Source organism: Bidens hawaiensis, unplaced genomic scaffold, assembly GCF_021521415.1.
Source record: "Bidens hawaiensis isolate Kalapana, Puna unplaced genomic scaffold, B.hawaiensis_p1.1 tig00004101_1, whole genome shotgun sequence".
NCBI classification, from domain to species: domain Eukaryota; kingdom Viridiplantae; phylum Streptophyta; class Magnoliopsida; order Asterales; family Asteraceae; genus Bidens; species Bidens hawaiensis.
Window position 1 is genome coordinate 1,081,189 of NW_027491241.1, and position 23,291 is coordinate 1,104,479.

The following is a 23,291-nucleotide window of genomic DNA, read 5'->3' on the forward strand; positions in this document are numbered from 1 at the left end:
TTTTATAATAAACGAACAATTAATCATGTATTGAATCAATCAAACAAAGCAAAATACACCCGGGAATCCAAGTAAGCAACCTAACAGCAAACTCATGCAACTTAACAGATAAACTATCTTGTGTCAACTACAGACTGACTAACCGGTTAAACCTTAGGCATCCACGCTCGCTAACACACGGCACTGGTTATCAAACGGTCCCTGCCAGTGTGACTCAACTAAGGGTAAACGTATGCGTTCACACAATTAACAGGTCAAAACAATCCTATAAGCAATTATCATAACAACTGGCACACTAATCGTTCTGATCGAAATAAACCTAAACTGACGTTGTGCACAATAATACTAGACATCAATACTCATAGATTAACATCAAGATAATTACAATCAATCGTTCTAGTACATGAGAAAATAACGGAAAGATTACAAACTATACATCCCGGGTATGACTCGAAGGGTCTAGCCGCATCTCGGAATCTCTCGGTTTTCGATTATGATGATTTGGATCATATCTATGGACTCTAGATGAATGGAAGTGATGATCAACTACTATTCTCCTTGGAAACTGCTCTGGAAACTTGATAATCGCGTCTAGGGTTGTCAAAACGAATATAGCATACAAACCCTAACTTTCCCATCTGTACGGACCATCGCGTAGCGTGATGGTCCCCTCCTCTGGTCCATCGCGCTACGCGATGGACCAAAAGTCAACGCAGTGTAAAGCGAGGGGCATCGCGTAGCGCGATGCCCTGCCTTCCACACCCATCACGCTACACGATGGCTGACTTTACTCAGCAAGTCCAAATTAGTGTCTCGGTTCGCGTGCTGGACATCTCGGGTCTTCATTCCATGCTCGTACATGTCCAAATTAAGCGCGTTAAGTACCTGTGACCTGAAACACAATAAACACGTATGAAGTACCAAAGTTCCTAAACTAAACGGATAAAACGACTAAGTTAACATACTAATATATGTACAAATAAACCGAACATCACATCCCCACACTTATCTTTTGCTTGCCCTCAAGCAAAACTCTAAAGTAAACATTAACCGCCATCATAGGTCAACCAATTATCACCATTAATACTAGTAAGGTTTAAGGTCATGCCCTGTTTCCCAGACTGACACTTTCTAGATTGACAACCCACAAATAAAGTTAATGTTACAATAAAACCTTAGAATCGCCCAGACAAGTGTACTTTGTTTCCGGTTAGGGCATACATGTTCACATCCCTCACACTATCAACACTCCTCTCGGTTTAATATCTGGACTAGCAAAAGATGTGCTAGTAAATGTCTCTGCCCTCAAAATACCTAATATGAGTTACAACTTAATATGCTTGCAGGTCAGTCTTATCTCCACCCATTAACCACCGGTTGCATAAAGACTCGGACTAAGGTTTTGCTGAGGCTTAGGTTCGTGTACGGATTAGGCTTATTTAGTGACTCATGTGGATGAAACCCAGTTAAACAAACCAATATTCAAACTCACGAATACAAACGAACTAATTACACAATCAACCGCTATTTACAAACTCATTACTAAAAACAACTGAAATACTATACTGATAACTTCTTTTTGTCTTTTTGCTGATTTTTTTGACATCAATAACTGATAATTACAACTCAGAACTTTACAACTTTACAACTCGTCTGACTAAATACAACTCGATATATATACAACTCGATAACGAATTGGATTTCATCACACGGGTAAAAATAAAATAAAGGCCGAGGATGAAATGATATGTAACGCTCAGTTTACCAAAAGAAAAGGAATATGGTCCAAACGGGCTCCTAGGGGATAATGTCGGGTAAGGAATTTATGTAGTGAGGAAATATGTACGGAACGGGTTTTCTAAAGTTCTAATCTCCATACAGGTGGTGGTATTAAGATCTCAAAAAGCATGTGACAAGCAAGTTCTAATTCTGTAAAACTTATCGGTTTCCCTCAATCAATGACAAGACATGTTTTATATCTATTATATAATATGTATATTAAGTATAGAGGCTAATCTCAGAATATGTCTAGAAATAATAGCTGCCGATATGAAACATGTATACCTATCCCCTTGACTCGTTATCCCCGCCTAAACGATTCCATTTTCAACTTCTCATTTTAAAAACATTTGTCGGGAAAACTATCGAGAAGCTGAAAAACCAACCATGACCAAAAACCTCTAACTTGGCATTAATAGCAATAAGTGACAGTTAATAACTTAGGTTTCTGAATACTGTTCGACGTACTATCGGGCAAAAAATTTTCAGTTTCCCCCCATCCCCACACTTGAGGTTGACATTGTCCTCAATGTTAAAATAATAAAGCAATTAATAATCATTTGGGAGACAGGGTTGAACTGACAGTTTAACTACTCAAAAACTCGGGGAACAAATGTGATTGGATTAAACAAAATATACAATTACATTTCTAAAAACTATAAAAATAAAAATAACAAAACAGTTTATGAAACCGAAATCACCTGATAATAATGACAATGCAATGCTAAACTCGGCCCACAACTCTCAACATACTCGTGACACACGCCTCCACTAATGACCAATACCGACTAACCACATCTGCACAAATCTCGAGACATGTATAAGCAACCAATCACAAGTATAAAGACTTACGTCTTTCAATAGTTAATATTATTATATTATAAAATCATTACCGAGCCGAGTTAGTCAGTTTCATAAAAAGTTTTTTTAATTAATTAAAAATAATAAAAGACCTGACTCACTTTCGTAGGAATCACGATTGCATTTAGCATATTCAACAAGCCTTTTAAACCCCCAGTAGCCCGGGTGGACGAGTAAGGTATCGTGAGGGTTTATAGTGAACACACCCACAAAGTTCCAAAAGCAACACAAACATATATACAAATATATTCAAATATACAGATCAAATACAACAAACAATCATCACAAGATATATATATATATATATATATATATATATATATATATATATAAATGTTACCCAACCGGTTACCCATACATATTTTCCCAAATATAATATAATATTATACAGACCATATGAATAAAAACAAAATAAATGGAAAAACAACCAAAAACGGTAACCGACGTCTGCTGCCATCTGCCTCCCGCAGGGTCAGGCTGATCAGCTGCCTGACCTGAGCCAGATGCCTCCGTCTGATCTCCAGCGCTTTGATGTGTCTCTAAGGATACTGGGATCGGTACCTGCAGATGAGAGAATAAAATGCGAAAATACTCGTCCTGGCGGGCCATATGGGCCCACTTCTCCATCTGCATCGCAGCCTGCTGCTGCTGAATAATCTCTAATGTGACTGGCTGTTGTGGCTGCTGTGGGTGGCGGAGCGGGTGCTGCTGCTGGGGTCTCATGATGCGGGGGACGTAGACAGGCTGTCGGTGCGTAGGAATGCCCATATGGAGAGCGACAGCCGCGTCTGTCCCCGGAGGTGGTGGTGCCTGAGGACCCTGTCGGACCGGGACGAGCATAGGTGGATCATGAAGCTCGCAAATCCCGGCATTCCTGGCATCCTCCAAAGCATATGGGGTCGAAGCAGGGCCTGGGGTAAAATAGTCATGAGGATAGCGATCGAATACCCCCAGGCCCTCTGCAATGCGGGTGATATAAAGCCCCATAGATAACTGGGCCGAAAGACCCTGCCAACCACGGCTCCGGGAGAACGACGCGAGAAGCAGCATAGCTATATTGGCCTCCCGGCTCGTAATCATCGATAGGAATAAGAAAAGGTCGATGTTGCTGCACTTCTCGTGGCCCGAGTGACGGCCAATGATAGAGCAGGCAACAATGCGGTGAAGGTATCGGCGGACGGTGTCCCGAATGGACGAATCGACAACGAAGCTCGAGTGGGCCCTGTCCGCTATCGTGACCCAAAACTGGCCCAACCGGGCCTCTGTCAGCCAAAACTCCCGATCGGTCTGCGATCGGAGAGTATAACCCCGGACGCTCGTAAGGAACGCCGGGGTCAGCACCTCCTCGGCGATGTAAAAGCCAGTGGCCACGGCAAACTTAGGCACGGACATATCGTATGTCCGCCGGCCTAGGGCGAGTAACACCGCATGGGGCTCGGAGAACTCAGTTGGCACATGTTTGAATGTGGAAAAGAACTTACGTGTGAGCTCGACGTACTGTGCCGAGTCAACCATGAGGACTTGAATCCACCGAGCGATCAAGCTAGCCCGGACGGCCATCTCCTGGCCGACTGCGAAGAGCAGGGGCCAGTCGATCGTCCTGTGTCGGAATAGCTGCATCGTCGTGAAACGACGATACAAAGTCTGCTCCTCGACAAAGGAGCGAATCGAAGAATGATGTGAGGGATCAGGTGGCCGTCCCTATAATCCACTCCTAAACCGTATCGGGAGTGATCAGGATCTCATCCCCGTCGTACCTGATGACCCGTGGTGGGCACACCATGGGTTGCGGGGGATCTGGAGCTCCCCTCGGACGTGCGACGGGACCACGTCGTCCCGCGCCTGCTGGTCTCTGCTTCTTGTGCTCGGCGGCGTCTGATGAAGATCCTGGAACGTCCGACATATTGCAAGACAGAGACAGAATATCAATCTAAGACACGAAAAACGAGAAAAAATTCGGGATGTCCTATTTACATCCAAAATAAACCCAGGTATCTATGCCCGAATGGAGATTGAGTACGGGCGGATAACCCGAATACGAGTAACGCACAAAATCCCGAAAATTCGACACGACACGAACTGACTCGAACTGACACGAATACAGGCACGACTGACTATTGTCTCGAAAAACATGCAACACAACGAACATAACCGGGATTCACAAAATCGGACGGCTCGGGTCTCGAAATTCATTTATATTATTATAATATTAAATTACATTATTATGTTATATTAAATATTATTAAAAATATGTATTAGTTCATATTATATATATATATATATATTAAATTAATATGTTTTAAGAAAAGATATTATTAATAATATTATTATTAGTAATTAAAAATTTTTTAACATCTTATTATATTAGATTATGTATTATTATGATATTAAATTATATTAATATAGTAGAAAATATTATTAATATTATTATTAGTATTAGTTAAAATATTAAAATATAAGTATATGATCTTATATATATTAGATATTAAAATTAAGTTTTTATAATTATATTAAAATAATATTATAATATTAAAATATATTAAAATAATTTCAAAATTTTAAAAATTTTATTATTCAATATTTATTTTACTTGTATTATTATTATTATTAATAAAAATACGAAACCCGGCCCGACAACACATTTAAACACAACCCGACACAAAACCGACCCCACCAATAATCAACCTGCCAACACCCGGCATCATAAACACTAAAATTTCAATACCTGAGCACAAAACTGCTCATAAGCCCCGACACCCGATTAACACACAACTAAACGTATCTAATTCAAGAGGGAGTTCAACCAAACACTCATAACAGAAATCGAACTAAACCCGAATAGTGTTACCTCAAGAATCAGAATCACGATCAAAGAATACGTGGTGGCGATGACTGATGGTTGAGTGACGGCGACTACTGGTGGTGAATAGAGACGACGGTGGTAAGTGATGATGATGAACGGTGGTGACTGCGACGGTGAATGGATGATGGATGGTGGTGAGATGATGACGGTGGTTGGTGGAGGACGACGGCGATCCTGTGGCCGGCGATTATGGCAGTGGTCGGAGAGAGAGGAGGGGTGATGGTGGTGGACGGTGGTGTGTAAGGAAAAGAGAGAGAGAGGGAGATGTGAAGAGGCGGTGGTGAGGGTTATTTATGAATATTTATTATTATTATTATTATTATTATTATATTATTATTAGTTTATTTATTATTTATTATTAAATTTTTATTTTATTTTATTTTATTTATTTTATTTTTTCGGATTATCCATGGCCCATCGCGTAGCGCGATGGGTCATGGGGATAAGGATCGCGCTACGCGACCCAAATCTGGTCAATTAGGGTTTTGGCCACCGTCGAGTAGCGCGATGGTGGTTGATCTGGCGTCATCGCGCTACGCGATGACGTCAGATGTCAGAAACGTCCCAGCCACCATCGCGTAGCGCCATGGTGAGCTGTCCAGGGCCATCGCTACGCGATGGTCCCCAGTGAACAGAAAGTTTTTGGCGATTTGGGGTCGGGCATTTTCTGACCCGGTCACTTTTCGACATCCCGACCTCACCCTGAACACGATTCCGAAGTCGGAATTTGCAATACGTACCTGGAACGCCACGAAATTGACCAAAAGCTTACCGAACCTCATGATGCACACTTCACCAAAAGCTCCCCACACTTGGGATTTGCTACATAAAGCTCGAGACAAAAGTCAAACAACGACTCAACAAAAAGAAAATAAACTGGAACACACATACAAACCCCAGTTGCCTCCCAGTCAGCGTTGAATTGCGTGTCTACAGCTCGACAATGCCCCAAATGCTTCAATTATCCTCATAAACCGGTGAGGTCACAATGAAGCTCACAGATTCTTTGCCCATCTTGTGAATATTGATGTGCTAAAAGTAGTAATTAATTTATTAACTAAATAAACGCTAATCTAGACACTAAGTAATAAATTCTAGACTCTTAAACTTAACTAAACTACTAACCGGCAAGTGAACCAATCGACTCTAGTACAGCTAAGTAAGTCCGGATATCGAACCCACGAGACTCTTTAAATTACGTAAACCAGCTAAATTAGACTCAACTACAGACACGACTATTTATTTATTATTTGCCTAAGGGGGGTTTTACTAATAAAATAATTTTAACTAATTAAGAAAACTAAAGACAACTAAACTTATAACTTAGACTTATTTCAGATGATGATGAACAACCACCTAAGCTAGAACCCTAAATTTCAGTTATCAATTAACCCGGGATAATACTTAGTTATGGAACTGGGATCATAAAATATATGCTTAAGAGAAAACCCGAACAGGACCCCTGACCCTTCTCAAAAGACACCTATGGATTTCTAATAAGTTTTAACACACACCAGTATTAAAAATCAAGTTTCCTTAAGGCCACCTAATTAATTACAAACTAGTTCCTTTATACGAAATCCTACTTTACAGCACGGAAATCAAAGGAAGTCTAATATATTCAATTGACTCGATAGACAAAGTTAATAAATCAAACCTAGACGGACTCCTTACGAAGAACTAAATCTAGCAATCCTGATCAACAAAGACCTATCAATAACCTTGCACCTTACAGTTATTTAGGTTAGCAGCACACTTATGTTTATTTAATTAATAATTATTATTCCTATGATCTTATTGCAAATCAATCATAAAATAATCAAGAACACAAAGTAACTGACCTAATAGAAGCCTATCATAATGACAAACAATAATCCAGGCAACTATGGAATAATAACAATTAATCAAACAATCCTAAATATTCATATGCATCAATTTAATATAAGTAAACCTTTTACTAGTTCATAACACCATAACGATAAATAAATCCCCAGTCAAAATCAAGCATCAACAAAGGTTCATCATAAGCCTAGGCAGTCTATAATATTTAGCCTAACATCTTAAAGTAAAACAAAACAATAATAAACGAAAATCATGGCTAAAATAAATAAGAACGGAAGAATAAAGATGATAAAACCCGGAGTCTTCGTCCTTGAATATTAAGCACTTCGCCGGCTGATTCCTCGACTCCAAAGCTGCCGAAAACTGATCTAGTACGCCTCGGAACTCACCAAATTCGTCTGGAACTTCAGGGTATGCTTTAGGGTGAGTTTAGGGGTCTTTAAATAGGTAACAGGCGGCCAAAAATACGTAAGACGGTTAAAAGCTGGAACATTCTGGAGACTGGCTTGGCCACCCCCACCACGCGGCGCTCTGGTGTCTTAAGGGTGGGGCCGGCCGGCCTAGCCGGTCCAGTTCTCTTCTGGTTCGGTCCAGTTCGTTTCCTGATCCTTTGGTTCTCTGGTTCGGCTTGTTTTTGCTCATTTTTCGCCCTCTTTTCAACGAAATTAAAACCCAAAACCTAAAACATAAAACCATGGTAGTAGTATACAAATCTTACTTAAAACCGAACAAAACTAATAAAATAATAAATAAAATGTACACGGGATTAATGTATATTAAACGTTATATCAATATCATCCATCTTTAAGTATGGCTTCAACCTATAACCATTTACCACTTGCCGAATGTGGTATTTGAAATCCTCGATCTCAAATTGGCCATGATTACCGACTCCAACAATTAAGAACGGGCCTGTCCATTTACTCGGGAAAAGCTTCATTCTTGTGTTTTATAACCACACCTTTTGATCAATCTCAAAGCTTTTCAACCGAATCTTTGCATCGTGGACCTTCTTCATTTTCGCCTTGTAGGCCGGCGCACACTCATACGTTTCGTCCCGCAACTCTTCAATCTCGCACAATGCTAACTTCCTTGATTTACCTACATCATCGTACCTGGAATTAACTTTCTTAGTAGCCCAATAAGCACGCTGTGCGAGTTCAACCAGTAAATGGCAATCCTTGCCATACACAAGTCTATATGTTGTGGTTCCAATCGGCGTTTTAAAAGAAGTTCGGTAAACCCATAAAGCATCGTTCAACTTCGTTGACCAATCTTTTCGGTCCGTCCTCACAGTTTTCTGTAAAATTTGTTTAATCTGCCGATTTGAAACCTCAACTTGTCCACTCGTTTGTGGATGGTAAGGCGTTGCAATTCTATGATCCACCCCATATCTTTTAAGCAACTTTCCAAATTTAAAAATTAACAGGTCAAAACAATCCTATAAGCAATTATCATAGCAACTGGCACACTAATCGTTCTGATCGAAATAAACCTAAACTGACGTTGTGCAAAATAATACTAGACATCAATACTCATAGATTAACATCAAGATAATTACAATCAATTGTTCTAGTACATGAGATAATAACTGAAAGATTACAAACTATACATCTCGGGTATGACTCGAAGGGTCTAGCCGCGTCTCGGCATCTCTCGGTCTTCGATTATGATGATTTGGATCATATCTATAGACTCTAGATGAATGGAAGTGATGATCAACTGCTATTCTCCTTGGAAACTGCTCTGGAAACTTGATAATCGCGTCTAGGGTCGTCAAAACGAATATAACATACAAACCCTAACTTTCCCGTCTGTGCGGACCATCGCGTAGCGTGATGGTCCCCTCATTTGGTCCATCACGCTACACGATGGACCAAAAGTCAACACAGTGTAAAATGAAAGGCATCGCGTAGCGCGATGCCCTGCCTTCCACACCCATCGCGCTACGCGATGGGTGACTTTACTCAGCAAGTCCAAATTAGTGTCTCGGTTCGCGTGCTGGACATCCCTGGTCTTCATTCCATGCTCGTACAGGTCCAAATTAAACGCATTAAGTACCTGTGACCTGAAACACAATAAACATGTATGAAGTACCAAAGTTTCTAAAATAAACGGATAAAACGACTAAGTTAACATACTAATATATGTACAAATAAACCGAACATCACCAACTCATCACGATTAAGAGGTAAACCATTTGAAGTTCTTCTTTAGTGGGAAACATTCAAAAAGTCATTCTTGTCGGTTTCAAAACGAGTTAACGACCTAACCCATCATGTTGAACCTTTGTCGTGAAACTCGTACTTCGACAAAAATACAAAGGCTAGGGGTGTCCCTCCGCTAAAATTGATCAAACCGTCATCGAACCTAAAATCAGCAAGTTCGAGCAGTTTGAGCTTTATACGGATCAGTTCACAATTTAAAACTTGGAACTTGCAATTAACCTTTAATTCTTTTGAAATGTGTAGCATGTTCATAAACCATATTTATTACTTTTTAAAAAACTCACATAAACTAAAAGTTTTGAATTAAAAAGTTTCAAATTGTCAAATTGAACTATTTCTTCTTCTTAATTGGGTGGACCCAACAACCGTCCAAAAAATGGACTAATATTTTTTATTTTTTTTTTTAAATAGATGGCTGTTTTTCACATAGTGAGTTTATTGAGATTTGGGATGAGCAAATTTGGTACCGGTATCGATTCGAAATTGATACCGATTTGGTACCATCGGTATCAAAGTTTTGAGTTTCGGTATCAGTACCGGTAACGGTATTTTTTGAATTTTTTACCTTCAATACATGTACCGGTACCGAACATAATATTTCGATACCGGTATAAAAAATTTGCGATTTTTCAGGACCGGAATTTTCGGTACCGGTACGGTACCGATGTCATCCATAATTGAGACAACCATTTCCAATAAAAAGGGTCACAATGAGCATATTTTATTTTTCGAACCAATCAAATTGGGTTGATGTTATTTTTCAAACACATCATGCATTATGGGTCGCGTAACGTGGCATCGAGGGCACTCGTCACCGGCCGAGCAACCAGCGCCTGTACATGCGTAACACTCCATCAGACGCGCCACCCGTCACTCGATTCACAACCTGGTGCGATTCGTGCGTAACGTGGCATCAAGCGCGTAACAAACCCGTTCCGACCCATTATTTGAATTTACTTTTGTTACGATTTTTATGCCAATTGTTTAAACCAACCAAAGTCGTCCTGATCCGAAACAAAACATTTTTTTTAATTCATCCGTTTTAATCCTAACCGTTTTTCATTTAAACCCGAATCCACTAAACTGACCTTTTTGCTAGGCAGTGAATGTCATTATTTAAGATAGTTTTAAACACTTTATATTCATTCCTATAGATTGGTTACACAAGTATGTAGGTAACCAACATTGTAACGAACTTTTAAAATAGGTATATTGGTTTTTATTAATCCTAACTTTTTTCTTTTGGTCATCACCGGTCCCAATTAATGAATTGGCTACTGACGGTCCTAACTTTTAACATATTTGTTCTTAATAGTCCGCGACTAACAAAATCTTAACGCCGTTAGTTTCAAATCGTTGGAAAAACGTTTTTGGCCGGAAAAGTCAAATTTGTTACCGGAAAACACCACCTAAACAACGCAACCACCACCAATTGACTCACCACCAACCAACTACCACCACTTGAGTACCATCAACCAATTCCGACGATGGTTCTAGGGTTTCCGGCGAACTCAATAATTTGGGCTTTTACTAGAAAAAGGTTCCTAAAGGTCCGATACAAAGTTACCAAGATGTTCGGGACGAAAATGTTGAGTTTTCAGGAAAAAAAATTTGAGTTTTCCGACCAAAAATTTTTTCTGGCGACCTAAAACTAACGACGTTAGGATTCTGTCAGTCGTGGACCGTTATGAACAATACGTTAAAAGTTGGGATCGTCAGCAACCAATTCTTTAGTTGGGAATGGTAATGACCAAAACACGATAGCTGTGATCAATGAAAAACAATATACCTTTTAAATATAATATAACATTGTAACGAACTTTTAAAATATAATATAACTAGATTTTATCCCCCGTATTACGGGGGTTGTTTTACATTTTTCGTTTTTAATATTTATATATGTATATTTGGATTTTAATTTTCTTTATTGCAAGAAAGTTAATAATATACTTAGGTTTTGATGATGAAGGGTTTCATAAATAAATGATATGTTATAACCCGTTTAAAAGCAATCTGGATTTGGTGACCCATGACCCGTTTATGTTTTTTACTATAAAATTGTTTATTAATTATAAATAATATCTTTTTTTAAAATTGGATATTAAATTTTAGTATATCCCTATTTTATAAGATTTTCATATCAAATAATTGGTAAGATTAATTTTTAATTTAATGAGATGTTATAACTTGTTTAAGAGTCACCTGGTTTAGTAACCCGTATCCATAAATTTAAGTTAAATCAAAGAGAGTCCTTAGAATTTTAAGTTCTCGTTTATATTTTATATATATATATATATATTATAGATAGATAATAATTGAAGCCACCACAAATTAAATGTTTGATTCATATAATCTTATTCCCAAATTAATCCATACAATTTCCAGTAATGCTTTTCCTCTATTCATCAATCTTGATCACCTCATACCAATGCCAATATCAACCTCCAAATCAAACATCAAACCCGGGTTTCGTTCCAAATCATGAGGATTTTTGGATGCTGACAGAACCCGAATCATTGATTTACCCATGGACGAAGAGAACGTGTTATCGAATGCCAGGGTCGTTAGAGATTTGGCCGAAGAACTGATCGGGATCATAGACGTTGCGAATTCGATGGGAGAGTTTCGTGGGACGCAGAGGAAAGGAAGCCAGACCCTCGGCCGTCGGTTGAGGCATTGGCTGCCGTTGTTGGAAGAGCTTCGTGATCTCGATGCTCATATACCCGAGATTTGTATCTCGTGTCTGTGTAAATTGAAGAAATCATTCATTTTGTCGAAGAAATTGTTGAAAACTTGTCAAGCCGGAAGCAAAATTTATTTGGTAAACCGACTAACCGAACGAAAGTTTTGGCTCGTGGTCGTTCATTAAGGAAATGAACACTTAACGGACACAAGCGAACGGACACAAATGAATACAGAACAATGTTTTATTTAATTTGGCTAACCGAGAATCAACGTTGTAAAAATCACAATTAGGCGTGGATTAATCGGAAATCGGATTACCGATTTGATTTCACCTAATCAGCCCCTAAAATCATTTGGTCAAAATGGGTCAAGTTTCAGTCAAAATTGGTCAATTTTTGGTCAAATTGGCGAAAATGGGTCAAAATTGATCAAATTAAGTCAAACTTGGTCAAAATTGGTAAAATGAACACAAAACAATGTTTTATTTGATTTTTTGGCTAACCAATAAAATGAACACAAAATAATGTTTTATTTGATTTTTGGCTAACCGAGAATGGCCAGTGTCAGCGGTCTGGTCCAGCTACTAAGTTTGTGTTGGTGTTTCTTTTAACATTCATATTCATGTGTTAATTTTACATATAAAGTTATAAACTAATAAAATACTACTCATATATATTTTTTGTTTTATGGTTAATAATTTTTTTTTTTTTTTGAATGTTTAAGCTTACCTCCTACCATTTAGGATAAACCGCCATTGCCAGGGATCGAACCCTGGACCTCTCACCCAAAGGCCTAAGCCTTTACCATCCCACCAAAGTGGAGATGGCTGGTTAATAATTTTGCTTAATTCTATTTGATAAAATTAGAAAAGTCATTTACAGTATTAAAATCCTTTAATGAACAAGCATGAACCAACAAACATAAATGAACATAAATATGCGTAACACGAACACATTTGTAAGAACATGGCCTTTGTTTGTGTCTTTAACTTAGGTATTGGAGGCTGATGCAATGATAACCAGATTCAATGCTGTTTATGATAAACTGAGTCAAGCAATGAATGGATTTCCATACGACGAAATTGGAATTTCCGAAGAAGTTAGAGAACAGGTAAATTATGCCTAAAATAATATTTCCGAAATTGGGTTTGAGGTTTGTCTAGAGGGTCAAAACCACGGACACGTTTAGCTAAACATGTCTTGTTAGGGTTAACCGACGCGTTTAATTTTATATTTATTTTCTAAAATGTGTTCTATGTCATAACTTAAAACACATTGGGTACTTTGTCCTAGAAATTAATATGCAAAAGAGAAATAGTTTAAAAGTAATTATTTTGCATGTACTTGTATATATATATTTTTTTATAAATTTGTTATTTTAGATTATTGATATGCCAAAAAAAATAACATAAATAAAAGTTTGTGTCAAACGGAAGGTGTCTATGGTGTAAACAAGCCAAGCCACTCGTAAGCAACTCAAGATCAGCTCACCAAAAGCTTGATTTGAACCTATCTCAAGCCTAAAAGTAAAGCTGTTTAGTAAATGAGCATAAGCCCGAGCTTCACTTATCTAGCTCTAGCTAGCTTGCAAGCCTAAATGAGCATATTATTTCTAAATTTTTTTTTAATATTTTAAGTGTATATTTATATAATAATTATTTTTATTTATAAAATTTTGATGAAAAATATGAATAATCCATATTATTATGCTATATATAAAACTATTATTAAAATATTTAAAAAATAACTATTATGTATATAACTTAATTAATAAATAATAAATGAGCCAAGCTCAACCAAAAGCTCTTGGAAGTTAAACGAGTCTACCTCGAGCCAAGTAAAGCTTAGGCTCGGCTCTGCTTGTTTACACCTCTAGTCATGTTTATGTCAACCTGTAAAAACTCGTGTCGTGTTCATGTTCAGGATCATATATATGACACAATTTCCAATTATTGCAGCTAGAGCTAATGTGCATGCAACTGAAGCGAGCCAAACAACGAATAGACGATCAAGACATGGAACTAACCTCGGACATGAGGGCAGTGTTGTCATTTGACAGTGACCGAATCGCTGAATGCGAGAGCATTGAAAAGCTAGCAAACAGATTGTCATTAAACACTCTTGAGGATTTGAGGATTGAAACTGTTGCAATAAGGAGACTTGTGAAAGAAAGAAGAGGACAAAATGCACAAGGAACTCAAAACATTATTGATCTTCTTGATAGGTTTAAAAGGTTTGCGGGAATCGAACAGGTTAATGTTCTTGATGATCTGGTTCCTTGCAATAGAGCGGTTAATAGATCGTTGCAAAAATGCACTTCAATCGCTATCCCGTTTGAGTTCTTGTGCCCGATCACGTTGGAGATAATGAGGGATCCTGTTATTATTGCCACTGGTCAAGTAAGTTCATATGCATTTATTTAACCCCCACCCCCACCCCCACCCCCGGGTTATAAAGGAAATTATTATGATATATTAGCTGTCATATTTAGTTGCCTGTTTAGTTTATCTGTTTCCTTTTTGTTCTCCTTGATCTTAGGATCTTATTTTGTATTTAACCTCTTGTTATGATATGAAAAACCAAGATCGAATACCAAATTCTATATGGTATCAGAGCAGGTTCTCAAGAACCACCGCTCGTAACCTAAGATGGCCGGAGATAAATCCAGCGGCAGTGGCAAGAATGAAGCCATCGACGCCAACTCACCCTATTATTTATCCCCTTCTGACTTACCCAAACAGATGCACGTCAATGAAACCTTAACCGACGGAAACTATAGTGACTGGGCGAAGGAGATGACAAACTTTCTGTTTGCAAAGAACAAGATGGGATTCGTGGACGGTACGATCCCTAAACCAGAAAAGGCGGCAGCCAACTACATGCTGTGGATGCGTTGTGACGCCATGATCATTGGATGGCTCACGACAGCGATGGATAAAGACATCAGGGGGAGTGTGAAGTATGCTAACGCCTCCTCTGAAATATGGAATGACTTGAAGGAAAGGTTCGGGAAGGAGAGTGCGCCTCGAGCCTATGAGTTAAAACAATCTCTCTCAATAACCCACCAAGATGATTCGTCCGTTTCGGCGTATTATACCAAGCTCCGTGGGATATGGGATGAGATACAATCTGTCTTTCCCATCCCGCGATGCACTTGTGGAAATTGCACTTGCAACATTGGGAAAAGACTCACTGAATTCAAGGACAAAGAACGATTGTATGAGTTTTTGATGGGTCTCGATAGGGATTTTTCAACAATAAGAACTCATGTTCTTTCCATCAAGCCCACTCCCACACTTGGAGAGGCCTATCGTCTAGCTTCTGAAGAGGAACAGCAGAAACAAATCACCATGATGAGAAAAACACAGGTGGAGCCGGCTGCGTTTAGAACTCAAGGACAACGGGAAGGTTCTTCCAGCTTTCAACGAAGCAAACAAGTTGATCATTGTTCTCACTGCGGGAGAGATGGTCATAAACGGGAAGGCTGTTTCAAATTGATAGGCTATCCCGAATGGTGGTCCAGTAAAGGTAAGATGGACAAAGGGAAGCCGAAGGCTGCACACGTTGAGACCGAATCCAGTCTAGCGGGCCTAACAGAAGCACAATACCAAACTCTCATGAAACATCTTGGTGGCAGTGGGCAGCATACAGAAGGTGAACCTACTCGTAAAGCAAACATGGCTGGTAAGCGTAATGAACCTGATTATTGGATCTGGGATTCGGGTTCGACCGAACATATTGTACATAAACAGGAGTCTCTTGAAAATGGCACTCGAGCCATACGAGAGGCGCCTGTTATGATACCGAATGGCGACAGTATACCGGTAGAAGCTAAAGGGAACTGCACCCTAATTGGTGGAATTAAAATCAAAGATGTTTTACACATTCCTAACTTCAATTGCAATTTGCTTTCTGTTAGTAGACTATCAAAGGAATTACAATGTATTGTAAGTTTTTTTCCGGATTTTTGCGTGATGCAGGACTTACACTCGAGGAAGTTGATTGGCACGGGTAAATGCGTTGAAGGTCTATATCGGATGGGGATGGTGGCTCAAGAAAGGAAGGCTATGGCAACGAAGGTTGATGCAAAAACTTGGCATTCAAGACTGGGCCATGCATCTGAATCCAAGTTATCGCATATTTCTTTTTTAAGAGAATTTTCTTTCAATTTTAAGAACAATGTTTGTGATTCGTGTACTAAAGCAAAACACACACGGTCTCCTTTTCCTAAGAGTTTTATTAAAACTACCGAATGTTTTGAGTTGATTCATTGTGACATTTGGGGTAAATATCGTAAACCATCCACAACCCATGCAAGTTTTTTCTTAACTATTGTGGATGATTTTAGTAGGGCTCTTTGGATTTTTTTAATCAGGCACAAGAGCGAAGCTAGTGATTGTTTGATAAACTTTCACCAAATGGTTAAAACCCAGTTTTCAAAAACCATCAAACGGATAAGAAGTGACAATGGAGGTGAGTTCACTTCCAACCGCATGAAAGAATTTTATGCGCGTGAGGGTATTTTGTCAGAAACTACTTGTCCTCATACACCCCAACAAAACGGAGTGGTTGAACGAAAACATCGACATCTCCTCGAAACGGCTCGGGCTCTCATGTTCAACGGGGGCATTCCAAAGAGATTTTGGGGAGAATGCATGGAGGCGGCTGTCTACATCATTAATCGCCTTCCGTCTAAGGTTATTAACAACCAAACCCCTTATGAGATCATTTTCGGACAAAAACCCGACTATGAACACATGCGGACTTTAGGGTGTTTAGCCTATTATAGCAGCATAGAGACAGGAGGTGACAAATTCGAATTCAAGGGAAGACCGGGAGTGTTTATGGGTTACCCACAGGGAACGAAAGGTGTCAAAATTTTTGATCTTGAGCACGGAAAAATGATAGTCTCACGTGATGTCAAGTTTGTTGAGAATAATTTTCCATTTGCTTATCTCAAATCCAAGGATCCAACTTCTGATATTTTTGAGCTCCCCATGTGGCATGAAGATGTTTATGCCAAGCATATGGAAGACGACAATGGTGAAGAAAATGCCATGTCCGATTTCTATCAGGAAACCGAACCCATTGAGACTACTGAACCGATTGAAGAGACACAAATCGAGGATAACATTGCCATTGAAGAATTTCATGTTGACCCTCTGGCTCCACGGGACACAAGGATCAAGGTGCCTCCATCCCGACTACAAGATTACAACGTGTCACTACCACCATCCATAGACCACGCCAAACCCGTGCACAATCGAACTTCTTCTACGGTACATCCTCTTTCCAATTATGTTTCTTATAACAAATTTTCGGAATCTCACAAAGCTTTTTTAGCGGCCATTACTGTTTCAAATGAGCCAAAATCCTTCAAAGAAGCTATGCAGGATAAAGATTGGCGTGATGCCATGCAGCAAGAGATTAAAGCTCTTGAACAAAACGAAACATGGACGTTAGAACAATTGCCAGAAGGGAAACACGCCATCGATTCGAAGTGGGTTTACAAAATAAAATACAAACCCAATGGCGAGATCGAGAGATATAAGGCCCGTCTAGTGGCAAGAGGATTTACTCAGATAGAGGGAATTGATTACCATGACACTTTTGCCCCAGTTGCAAAACTGGTTACTATTCGAACTCTGATCACGGTTGCTGTCAAGAAAGGATGGTCACTACACCAATTGGACGTAAATAACGCTTTTCTTCATGGTGATTTAAAGGAAGAAGTATACATGAAGATACCGCAAGGTTTTTCCAATCCAGAAGAATCTAGAGTTTGTCGTCTCAGAAAGTCCCTATACGGATTGAAGCAAGCCTCGCGTACTTGGTATCAAAAGTTCACAGTCTCGCTTCTAAATATTGGTTATAAACAATCTCATGCTGATCATTCCCTTTTTACCTATCAAAATGAAAGCAAGTTTGTGGCAATTTTAATTTATGTTGATGATGTCGTTATTACTGGTAATGACGAAGATATGATTCAAAGAACCAAAGCTCATTTGGATACGAATTTCAGCATTAGGGATCTTGGCCCATTGAAGTATTTCTTGGGTATTGAGGTTGCTCGGACTGAAGATGGGATTGTTCTAAGTCAGCATAAATATGCCATGGATATACTAATTGATTGTGGGCAGCTTGGATGTCGACCCAGTGGTTTTCCCATGGAGCAAAATCTAAAGCTTGATAAATGTCTTGAAAGTCACAAGGTCGATGCCTCTCTTTATAGGCGTCTTATCGGGAGACTGTTATATCTTCAGGCCACGCGTCCTGACATTGCCTATGCGGTCAATGTACTAAGCCAATTTGTCTCCGATCCCAGAGATAACCACATGAATGCAGCTCTTCGCGTGCTTCGTTACATAAAATCTAGTCTTGGTCAAGGTATATTTATACCAAAGGATGGTGGAATCCAACTTGTCGGTTATTGTGATGCCGATTGGTTGGGTTGTCCTTTCACCAGACGCTCGCGGACGGGTTATTTGCTGCTTTTGGGTGGTGCTCCGGTATCCTGGAAAACAAAGAAACAGTCAGTAGTTTCCCGTTCCTCGGCGGAAGCTGAATACCGTGCTATGGCTACTACAGTTAGTGAAATTCTTTGGATTCGTTCGCTGCTTAAGGATCTTACAGTTGACATACATGATGCTACACCTCTTCATTGTGATAATCTAGCTGCCAAACATATTGCAAACAATCCAGTTTTTCACGAGCGCACCAAACACGTGGAAATGGACTGTTTTTTTGTCCGAGAACGTGTTGAATCCTGTGAGATCTTGCCCCTTCACGTGTCCAGCAAACAACAGATTGCAGATCTTTTTACCAAGCCCTTGGGAACTCAGCCTTTATGTGATCTTCTTGGCAAGCTAGGTGTTCGAGATCTCCACACTCCAGCTTGAGGGGGAGTAAAGGAAATTATTATGATATATTAGCTGTCATATTTAGTTGCCTGTTTAGTTTATCTGTTTCCTTTTTGTTCTCCTTGATCTTAGGATCTTATTTTGTATTTAACCTCTTGTTATGATATGAAAAACCAAGATCGAATACCAAATTCTATAGGTTATGGGTCGAACTGGTTAAACCTGTGAACCAGACTAGTAAAAAAATTTTGCGCTTTTTTTTTCTTTTTAAAATCTTATTTGACGCGCTTAATACTTTAGACTTCATATTTTGTTTATTGTACTTTTTACATTTTGTTAACACTGCAAATTCATACCAAATAAATATATTAGTTCCAGCTAGTGTGTTAATTTTTAAATTATATATATAATATTATTTTTTTTATATTTTTTATGATGCCGTCTGGTTTTATAAACTTGTTCCACCCATATAAGCGGTTCTGTTGAGCACAACTAGCCGGTTATGGGTCGTATAAGTTGAACCAACGAGCCTAACCAATTGTTTTGAATGGATTTTCAATTTTTTATATTATTTTTTTTTTCTTTCGAAATCTTATTTAATGACTCGCTTAATACTTTAGACTCCATATTTTGTTTATTCCGCTCTTTATATTTTGCTAACAATGCAAATCCACACCAAAAAACAAAGTAGTTTCATGTAGTGTTTTAGTTTTAAAATTATATGTATACTTTTAATCTTTAAATTGTCTATGATGTCATCCGGTTTTTATGAACTAGTCTGATAAGACAGGTGGTTTGTTGTTGACCGGTCTTGATTATGAAAACATTGCTTTAAAACAAACACGCATAAAAGTTTAGACATTTTACTATCAATCAAGCGTAATAATAAGGGAAATCACCAAAATAGCCATTTTTACAGATAAGTTAGCCTTGACTTTTTTCTTTTAAAAAAAATCATTTGGCTTTAAAAAAAAACACCTTCTGCAACGCACACATTGTTGTGACGTCGCAACATTTTACTTAAAAGTCAAGACTGTTTTGTCAAACTCACTGGTCAATATGGTCAATATGACCATTTTGACCATATTGTTGACATGATAAACCAATGCACCTTAGTTAAAAACTTTGTAACCAATTCTTGTCTCAATATTAAAATTTCATCTTTCAATACAGACATGAGAGAGCAAGCATACAACAATGGCTAGACTCCGACCGTCGAACCTGCCCGAAAACCTGACTCCCGTTAACCCACACGGCGTTAGCCCCAAACGTCGCGTTACACAAGTTAATACAACAATGGTGCATAACCAACAACTACCAAATCCCCAAAAAAGCCCCCTCTCAACCCCCTAAAAAAGCACATAGTGAGAAAGTAATCATCTTAATTCAAAACCTATCTTCAAGTGAACTCGAGGTACAACGAAAAGCGGTCACGAAAATCCGCATGATCTCACGCGAATCCCCCGAAAACCGCGTCTTAATAGCCGAAAAAGGCGGCATCCCACCACTTGTCCACCTTCTTTCATACCCGGATTCCAAAATCCAAGAACACGCGGTCACCGCAGTTTTAAACCTTTCCATCGACGAAAATATAAAAAAACAAGTAACTGACCACGCACCCATCCCCGCTATAATAGAAATATTACAACACGGGACGACTGGCGCCAAAGAAAACTCGGCAGCCGCATTGTTTAGTTTATCAATGCTCGACGAAAACAAAACGTTGATCGGTTCATTAAACGGGATCCCACCATTGGTTGCATTGTTAGGCAATGGCACGATAAGGGGTAGAAAAGACGTGGCCACTGCCTTGTTTCACTTAACCATTTTACAAACGAATAAAGCCAAAGCTATTGAATCGGGCGCGATTAAACATTTGCTAAGCATTTTGGAAAACAAAGGCTTGGACATGGTTGATGAGGCACTTTCAATATTATTGTTACTGGCTGAACATCCTGATGGGAAAAAAGAACTTGGACAACTTAGTTTTATTGAAACATTAGTTAGGTTTATGCGCGAAGGGACCCCGAAGAATAAGGAATGTGTGGCTTCGGTCCTTTTGAAACTTTGTGCGAATAATAATAATAACCTCGTCGTGGCGCTTCAGTACGGGGTGTATGAGCATGTGTCGGAGATATCACGAAATGGAACGAAACGAGGGAAGATGAAGGCGGTGGCGATGTTGGAACTTATGAGTAAAAGCGGGCAGATACCGAGCTATAATAATAGGTAACGCTGGATTGTTGTTTTCAGATACGGTTATGTTAGTTATGTTGAATGATCCTGTTATAAGGTTGTATGATGTTGTTAGTCATATGAATATTATGTTTGGAGATGTTGATTATCTTTGTAAAACTTGAGCCAATGTAGAAGTTCTATACCCGAATACCGAACTTGACCCGAAGCCACCCGAGAATACCCGAATAACCCAAACCTGACCAACCTGAACCTTAAATTGGTCGGTTGTCAGGTCAGTTTTCTCCAAAAAAAAAAAAAAAAAACTGGACCCGACCCAAAACTTGAAACCCCAAAAAAAAAAACCCGAACATTTATTATCTGTTCTTTATAGATGCGAGCCTTCGGTATTTGAAATATTATGTTTCATATTTTGTTTTGTGACTTTTGAACATTATAATATGATATTTGAAATTTTATGATATTTATTTAATAGTATGATGATATTTTGTGAATAAAACATTTTTTTTTTCATTTTACATTTAAACCCGAAAACCAAACAACCCAACTCAAACTAACCCAAGCCCAAATAAACTGATCCGAAAAAATCAAAACCTGAAAACACCCCTAATTGCTAGTTGCCTAGTTTAAATGGCACCCAGCATTTATAACAATTAATATAAGGAAAAAAAGACTTCTGTTTTTAACAAATAGCTAAAGAAAAAGCCCACTTTATTTTCAAAATTGTAGCATCCTCTATAGGCCCAGTTTACGTGAAGCCGGGCTGATTTTTTTATTTTTATAATTGCTTTAATTGAATGCCAAATATAAATAGAACAAATTGGGTACTTAGTTATTATTTAGTCATTTTTTATCCATAATTAAGTTCTACGTTAGGTAAAACTTGTATAATCACCCAACGGTTTCATATTCATTCTACTTGAGTCGTTTTTGTAGTTGATACTATATATATATATATATATATATATATATATATATAGGCTAAGTATAAAATGAAAACTCATTTGAGTTGTGAAAACTCTAGAAACACATTCTCAAACACATGTTTTTAATTAATGTTTAAATCTTGTGATCCACAATTAAAGTGAATAAAAAATGTAAATATAAATATAACTTTTTCTCTCTCCTGAAAACATATATAAACATTAGTAAAAAATGTTAAAAAATAACGAAACATTTTTTTTTTATGTTTCGATGTTTTGTATTAAATGTTACAACATATATTACATGTAACAAAAAAAACGATGTTACATAGGGTTTTCACAACTCAAATGAGTTTTCATTTTAACATTACCATATATATATATATATATATGATTAGGTTCATTTCAGAAATGTTTCTTATTGCGAGAAGTGCGAGAAGAGATTCTAACCAATCACATAATTTCTTTTTTATTTTCTGATTATTTATATTCAAGGATATATTAATAAAATATACAATATTTTATTTTGTAACTCATGCTCATTAATGGTTTAATAATTAATGATAAGTTACTAGCAAATTGTAAGTTACAAACTATTATTATTATTTTTTATTTCATATAAAATTTGAATCATTGGAATCTATTTGATCTAAAATCATTTTATTCTAAAAATGGCTAATTATTGCTATCATCATCATTTGATCTAATGTAATGTAGATGTAGCTAAGTAATGTGGTGTAAGCACACTTTAAAATGTTGTGTAGTTATAATTAGGGTGGTGTAGACATATCTAATATAGTATAGGCACACTTTTAATGTGGTGTAGTCATAATTAGCGTAAAGTTGACATATATCTAATGTAGTGTAGGCATATCTAATGTAGTGTAAACAAAACTAATTTTGTGTAGGTAAAACTAACATAGTGTAGGCAAAACTAATATTGGGTAGACATATCTAATTTAGTGTAGACAAAACGAATGTTGTGTAGGTATACTTTCAAATGGTTGTGTAGTCATAACTAGCGTAGTGCAGACATATCTAATGTAGCGTAGGTA

General features: G+C 38.1%; 1 pseudogene; it reads left to right on the forward strand.

The window, feature by feature from the left end:
* Positions 1-11,958: 11,958 nt before the first annotated feature.
* On the forward strand, positions 11,959-21,350 carry LOC143625331 (U-box domain-containing protein 15-like; annotated as a pseudogene).
* Positions 21,351-23,291: the final 1,941 nt, after the last annotated feature.